This window comes from Dipodomys spectabilis, unplaced genomic scaffold (assembly GCF_019054845.1).
Source record: "Dipodomys spectabilis isolate Male_0828 unplaced genomic scaffold, ASM1905484v1 ptg000224l, whole genome shotgun sequence".
Classification (NCBI taxonomy): Eukaryota; Metazoa; Chordata; class Mammalia; order Rodentia; family Heteromyidae; genus Dipodomys; species Dipodomys spectabilis.
The window spans coordinates 1,240,471-1,247,505 of NW_024870901.1; the positions used below are offsets into that span (position 1 = coordinate 1,240,471).

A 7,035-nucleotide genomic window follows, 5' to 3' on the forward strand; every position below is an offset into this window, starting at 1 on the left:
AAAAGATGCTTCCTTTGTTAAATATTGTAGCATATCCTGCCATTACAGATAGCAGAGCTCTGGAGCTTGGGCGAATGGAGGAGACACAGGAGCAGGCAGTGGAGCATTGCAGAGAGCCAGGGTGAGGGGGCGGAATTAGGGGCAATGCCCAGCCCACCAGGGCCCCTAGAAGTACCAGGGGAACCGGTGGCAGTGTGTGCATGTGGCCTGTGGGCAGATGTGGTGCAGGAGTAGCATGGAGCAGTAGCCCATTTGGGCATGTGGCATCATGGACATGAATGTGTTCACCAAGAACCTGGACCAGGGGATTGAACAGCTGAATGAGTGCAAGCAGCTAACCGAGTCCCAGGTCAAGAGTCCCTGTGAGAAGACTAAAGAAATCCTTACAAAAGAATCCCATTTATAAGAGGTTCCATGTACAGTCATTTCTGTGGAGATGTGCATGAGCAATTTCAGTCTCATGGAACTGTTTAGAGTTGGTGGAAAAATCACCAGATACAAATTACTTGTTTATGTTGACAAAGGGTATTATTTACTTGAAACAGTCACACTGCTTGTAGTTCTGAAGGTACATTACCATGAATGGTTCACCATTCTTTGAGGAAATCATAAGAGCACACAACTGTATGATTTCTATGATGAGTGTTTAGGGAAATATGGAAATGCAAATGTTTGGAAATACTTTACAGATCTTTTTGGCTCTTCATCTCACTGCCTTGGTGGATGGGCATTCCTTATGTCTACATGGTGTTCTCTCACCATTCATAGAAACACTGGATCACATCGGAGCACTTGATCTCCAGGAAGTTCCCCTTCAGGGTCTGTGACTTGCTGTGGTCAGATCCAGATGATGGTAGTGGTTGGGGTATATTTCCCTGAGGAGCTGGTTTCACCTTTGGGCAGGATATTTCTGAGACATTTAATCATGCCAATAAATGGTCTGACATTGGTGTGGCATAAGTTGGTGATGGAGAGATAAAACTGGTGCCATGACCAGAATGTAGTAACAAATTTCAGTGCTACTAACTATTGTTATCTTTGTGGTAACCAATTTGCAATCATGAAACTTAATGGCACTCTAAAATATTCTTTCTTGAAATTTGACCCAGCACTTTCTAGAGGTGAGCTACATATGATATGTCATACCCCAGATTACTTCCATGGTATCTCAAGTTTCAGAGTGCACATCTATGTTTAGAGACATGCTCCCAGCAACAGAACCAGATCCCACAGCTGAATCCATAGTCTGAACATCCTCTTCCTCATTTTCTCAAGCAAGGATTTTTTGGAGATATTTCATGTTTGATTTTTCTTGTTCTTTAAGGTGAACTATTGGATGTTAAGTAAGATGCTCAGCTTTCTCAGATCTTTCTTTTTTTCCAACAAGGTCTTGGATTTGGTAATATAGTCAGGAATTTGAACAAGCCTAAAGCAAACTTTTCTTACTCTTTTCTGATAAACTATTTGCTTTCTTCTTTTGACCACCTCAATCCATGTTGTTAAGTTGATCGTCAACACACTCACGGCTCCAGTTGGGTAAATCCTGATTGTTCATACTTTCTTCAAAAGGACTTCCTTCTGTGGTCATGCTGGCTTTCACAAATAACTTTCCTCAGAAGCTAATTTTTTCCACTCAGGAACACCGCCTTTCTGGTAAACGCTTCAAATCTGTTGTGTGCTGTAAAGGAGACCCATTCAGTGTTGGGCAGGACCCAAAACCAGCAGAAGCTCTTCTTCAGAGAGTGCAGCAGAGTAGCCCACAACTTATCTGCTGACACTTGGAGTTCAAAAGCCATCTTTCCTACCTTAGCAGCTTGGTGTCAACCAGTGCAGCCAATGCCATTTTGGGAACTCATCCTGGTGGGGTCGTACATAATTTTTTTTGTGTGTGAAAATATAGTACAGACGGGTTACTATTTCATGGGCAAGATAATGAATACAGTTCTTATCAAGCATTGTAGCCTCCTACTTTGTTTTCCCTTCCCATTTTTTCCATACTACCCCCACCTCTCCACTCAATTCTCCTCCCCTGCACCAAAGTTGTAAAGTTCTTTTTCGACATAACGACATGTATATCTCATAGTTGCAATGGATCCACCTGTATCCCTATTTAAACGAATTGTTTTTTCCCTTCCCCTCCACAAATTATACCGACATCAAATACAGTGAAAACAGGGGATATACCATGGGGTGGGACATTAAGGCAACAAAGAAATTATCTTATAAATATGTTAGAAACAATCACATGAAAAAAAAAAACATTTGAATATATACGCTAGGGTTCATTTCCCTATCATCAACTTATCTGATCTTTTCTGCTTGACTCAGACATAATATAGTTCTTGCAAATAAGGGAAATCATGGGACCTAAGATTTTTGGGCCTGGCTTACGTCACTTAATATATTTTTTTCCAAATTTTTCCATTTCCTAACAAATGGGGCAATATCAATCTTTCTGATGGAGGCATAGAATTCCATTGTGTATATATACTGCATTTTCTTGATCCATTCATCAACTCAACTGAGGGGTATCTGGGTTGGTTCCATATCTTAGCTATGATAAATAATGCTGCAATAAACATAGTCGTGCTGGTAGCTTTAGTGTGGTCTTGTTTGTAAACATATGGGCAAATGCCTGAAAGTGGGATTGCTGGGTCATAGGGGATGTCTATGTGGAGTCTCTTGAGGAACCTCCATATTGCTTTCCAAAGTGGTTGAACAAGTTTACACTCCCAACAACAATGCATTAAGGTTCCCTTCTGTTCACATCCTCTCCAGCACCTGCTGTTATTAGAGTTCTTGATTTTAGCCATTCTAACTGGGGTGAGGTGGTATCTCAATGTTGATTTTTTTTAAATTTTATTTATTTTTTATTGTGAAAATACTGTACAGAGTGGTTACAATTACATGGGCAAGATAATGAGTACATTTCTTATCAAGCATTGTAGCCTCCTCCTTTGTTTCCCCTTCCAATCCCTACCCATCCTTCCCCCGGCCCCCCACCAAAGTTGTAAAGTTCGTTTTCGACAGAACAACTTGTACTACTCATTGTTGAAACTAGTCCACCTGTATCCTTATTTAAACGACTTGTTTTTCCCCTTCCCCTCCACAAATTATACCGACATCAATTGCATTGAAAGCAGGAATCACACTTTTGGGCATTTACCCAAATGTTCACATACAAGACCACAATAAAGCTACCAGCACAACTATGTTTATTGCAGCATTATTTACTATAGCAAAGATATGGAACCAACCCAGATGCCCCTCAGTAGATGAATGGATCAAGAAAATGTAGTATATATACACAATGGAATTCTATGCCTCCATCAGAAAGAATGCCATTGCCCCATTTGTTAGGAAATGGAAAGACTTGGAAAAAAATTATATTAAGTGAAGTAAGCCAAGCCCAAAGAAACATAGGTCCCATGGTTTCCCTTATATGCAATATATAGTATAATTCTGAGTCAAGCAGAAAAGGTCAGATAAGGTGATGTTAGGGAAATGAACCCAAAGATATGTATTCAAATGTTTTTTTCTCTTTCATGCATTTGTTTCTAACGCATTTATAAGATTATTTCTTTATTGCTTTGTATGTCCCTCCCCCACAGTATAACCCCTGTCTCAATATTCTTTTGACTTGCACTTCTTTTATGGATAGGGAGGTTGAACATTTCTTCATGTGTCTATTGGCCATCCTTCTTTCCTCTTCAGAGAAGTTTCTCTTTAAGTCTTTAGCCCACTTATTTATTGGGCAGTTGTTTCTTTGAAGATGTGTTGTTGGGGGATTTAATTTTTTGAGTTGCATGTATAATTTAGATGTGAGATCCTTGTCCATTGTATGGCTAGTGAAGAACTTCTCCCAATCCGTGGGCTTTCTATTGATCTTGCAAGCTATGTCCTTTGCCATGCAGAAACTCTGCAATTTCATGCCATCCCATTTGTCCAACCTTTCTTTGATTTGTTGTATTTCTGGGCCTCTATTAAGAAAATTTCAGCCTGTGCCAAGGAGACCTAGAGTTTTTCCTATTCCATCATGTAATGTTTTCAGAGTGTGTGCTTTGACTCTGAGGTCTTGATCCATTTGGAGTTGATTCTGGTGCAGAATGATATATAAGAATCTAGCTTAATTTTCTAAAAGTAGTTAAACAAATTTGCCATCACCATTTACTGAAGAGGCTGTCTTTCTTCCATTCTATTTTTTTAGCTCCCTTATTGAAAATTAGATGGCTATAGGTCTATGTAGGTTCACTTCTGGGTTTTCAATTCTATTCCATTGGTCTTGAAGCCTGTTCTTGTTCCAGTACCAAGCTGTTTTGATTAATATGGCTTTGTAGTAGAGTTTGAAATTAGGTTTTGATATTCCTTGCTCCTGTTGATGTGATGAATTATATTAATTGATTTGTGAATATTCAAACAACTTTGCATCCATGAAATGAGTCCTATTTGATTGTGGTGTATGATTATTTGGATGAATTGTTGAAGTCGATTGGCCAAAATTATGTTGAGAAGTTTTGCATCAAAGGTCATCAAATAAATGGATCTATACTTGTCTTTCTTTGATGAGTCCCTCCCTGGTGTGTGGATTAAGGTTATGATGGCTTCATAAAATGAGGTCGGTAGTGAACTTCCTCTTTCAATTTCATTGAAGAGTTGCAAGAGTCCTGATGTGAGCTCTGCTTTGAAAGCCTTGTAGAATTCCGCTATAATGCCACCTGGTCCTGGCCTTTCCTTGGATGGAAGGACTCTTATTGCTGTTTCTATTTCAATCTTCCTTATGGGACTGTTAAAATGGTTTAACTCATCTTGGTTTATTTTCAGCATGTCAATATTTGCTAGGAAAAGGTCCATTTCTTTCAAATTCTCAAACTAATTAGCATAAAGTTTTGAGAAGTATTCGCTTACAATGTTCTGAATCTTTTCGTTTCTGTGGTGATATTTCCATTTATTTATTTGGGTGTGTTCTCATCTTTTTCTGATAAGATTTGGTAAGGGTCTATCAACTTTGTTGATTTTTTCGAAGAACGAACTCTTTGTTTTGTTGATTCTTTCTATGTTGTTTTTGGATTCTAATTCATTTAATTCTGATTTAATTTTAATTATTTCTTTTCATCTACTGGACTGGGGTTTATCTTCTTGTTCTTTTGTAAGGAGGTTCAGATGTCTCATTAAGTTGTTTGTTTCAGATCTCTCCAATTTGTTGATGTAGGTACTCAGAGATATAAATTTTCCTCTGAGTACTGCCTTTACTGTGTTACAGAGGAGCTGGTAATTTGTGTGCACATTTTTGTTGAATATCATGAACACTTGAATTTCCTTTCTAATCTCTTCCATGACCCACTCGTGATTCAGCAGTGTGTTGTTCAGCCTCCATGTGTTACAGGACTTTCTATGGTGGCTTTTGGTGTTGATTTTGAATTTTATTCCCTTGTTGTCTGAGAAAATGCAAGTTATACTTCAATGTATCTGAATTTGGACACGTTTGCTTTGTAGCCTAAAAATGTGATCTATTTTGGAAATTAACGTGTACTCTGATGCTGCTGGGTGAAATATTCGGTAGATGTCTGTTAATTCTAGTTGATCTATGCAGTTGTTTAGGTCTGTGGTTTCCTTGTTGAGTTTTTGTAGAGTTTATCTATCTAGTGGCGAGAGTGGTATGTTAAAGTCCCCAACAATTAATGTCTTTAGATCTATGTGGGATTTGAGGGAAAGTAGTGTTTCTTGGTTAAATTTGGGTGCTTCATTGTTTGGTGAATACATATTTAGAATTGTAAAATCCCCCTGAAGGAGAGATCCCTTAATTAGCCTGTAGCGACCTTCTTTGTTTTTTCTCACTAATTTTAGTTTGAAGTCTATTTTATCTGATTTTAGGATTGCAACTCCTGCCTGTTTATGGGGGCCATTTGCCTGTTAGATTTTGTTCCAGCCTTTCACACTGAAAATGTATTTCTTTTTATGGGCAAGATGTGACTCCTGAAGTCAGCAGATAGAAGGATCTTGCTTTTTAATCCAACTAGACAGTCAATGTCACTTAATTGGAGAGTTAAGTCTGTTAATGTTGAGAGATAGGACTGAGAGCATTATCCTGCCATTTTGTCCACCTTCTTGGGGGCTGCCGCAACTGGGTTCTTCATGTGGTTCTTGGATTCTCAGTTTGGGTGCAGTTTCTTGGCCTTTATTGTGGTCTTGTTGGTTTTCTATGTGTAGAACATCTTTAAGAATCTTTTGGAGTTCCGGGAAGATGGCGGAGGAGAAGCTGGAATCTAAACAAGCTCTTGCATAGAAAGCAGTTTCAGAGTTCCAGTGAACAGTCCTAAGACAGAGAATCACACCAAGTGTGCCATCACAGGACAGAGAGTTAGTCAAGAAAAGGGAAGCCAAGGAGACACATCTGAGCACTTGCCAGCAGTTGCCGCTGCGGCGGCGGGGTTGCAGCTGCGACCACCGCCGCGGGGTCATACCTGAGACACAGAGAGTCTGGGACGAAGGAGCCAGACGCAGTGGATGAGCGGATTCTATTCAACACCAGCAAGAATCGACAAGGAGCGGACATCTTCATCCTGCAGTTTGCAGACCAGAGACGACCCAGGATCCAAGACTCGGCATGAGTAGAAGCCCGACGTCCTCACTCCTTCTAAGGGAGCAGAGGAGGGAAGGCCACCCCTCGCCCCCCAGCACCGGTGATCTCCATCTTGGATACCGACAAAGCTCGGAGGAGCTGCTAGCTCCAGCTCAGGCCTTGGAATAAAACTAGTCATTTAGCAGGTCACAAGAACTTAACGGTGAAGTGACCTGCCAGACTCAGCTCCATCCAGGGAAAAGTCACCCAGCTCAGGCGCCAGCCATTGGAGTAGCTCTCCTCACTGGGTAACCAGAGCCAGAGGCTGCCCCTCCCTCTAGCAGCCACCACAATCAATTGAAAAACAGAAACCCTGAGAATGGCTCCAGGCTGGGCACTGTGAGTTTTTTCACAAAATAGCCCCAGGGAAAAGCTACTGTTTGTTGAAAGGCCTCAACTCTACCCAGAACCTAGCC

General features: G+C 40.4%; 1 pseudogene; it reads left to right on the forward strand.

Annotated features, from left to right (window-relative positions):
• Positions 1–268: 268 nt before the first annotated feature.
• LOC122123150 lies at positions 269–1,198 on the forward strand (annotated as a pseudogene).
• Positions 1,199–7,035: the final 5,837 nt, after the last annotated feature.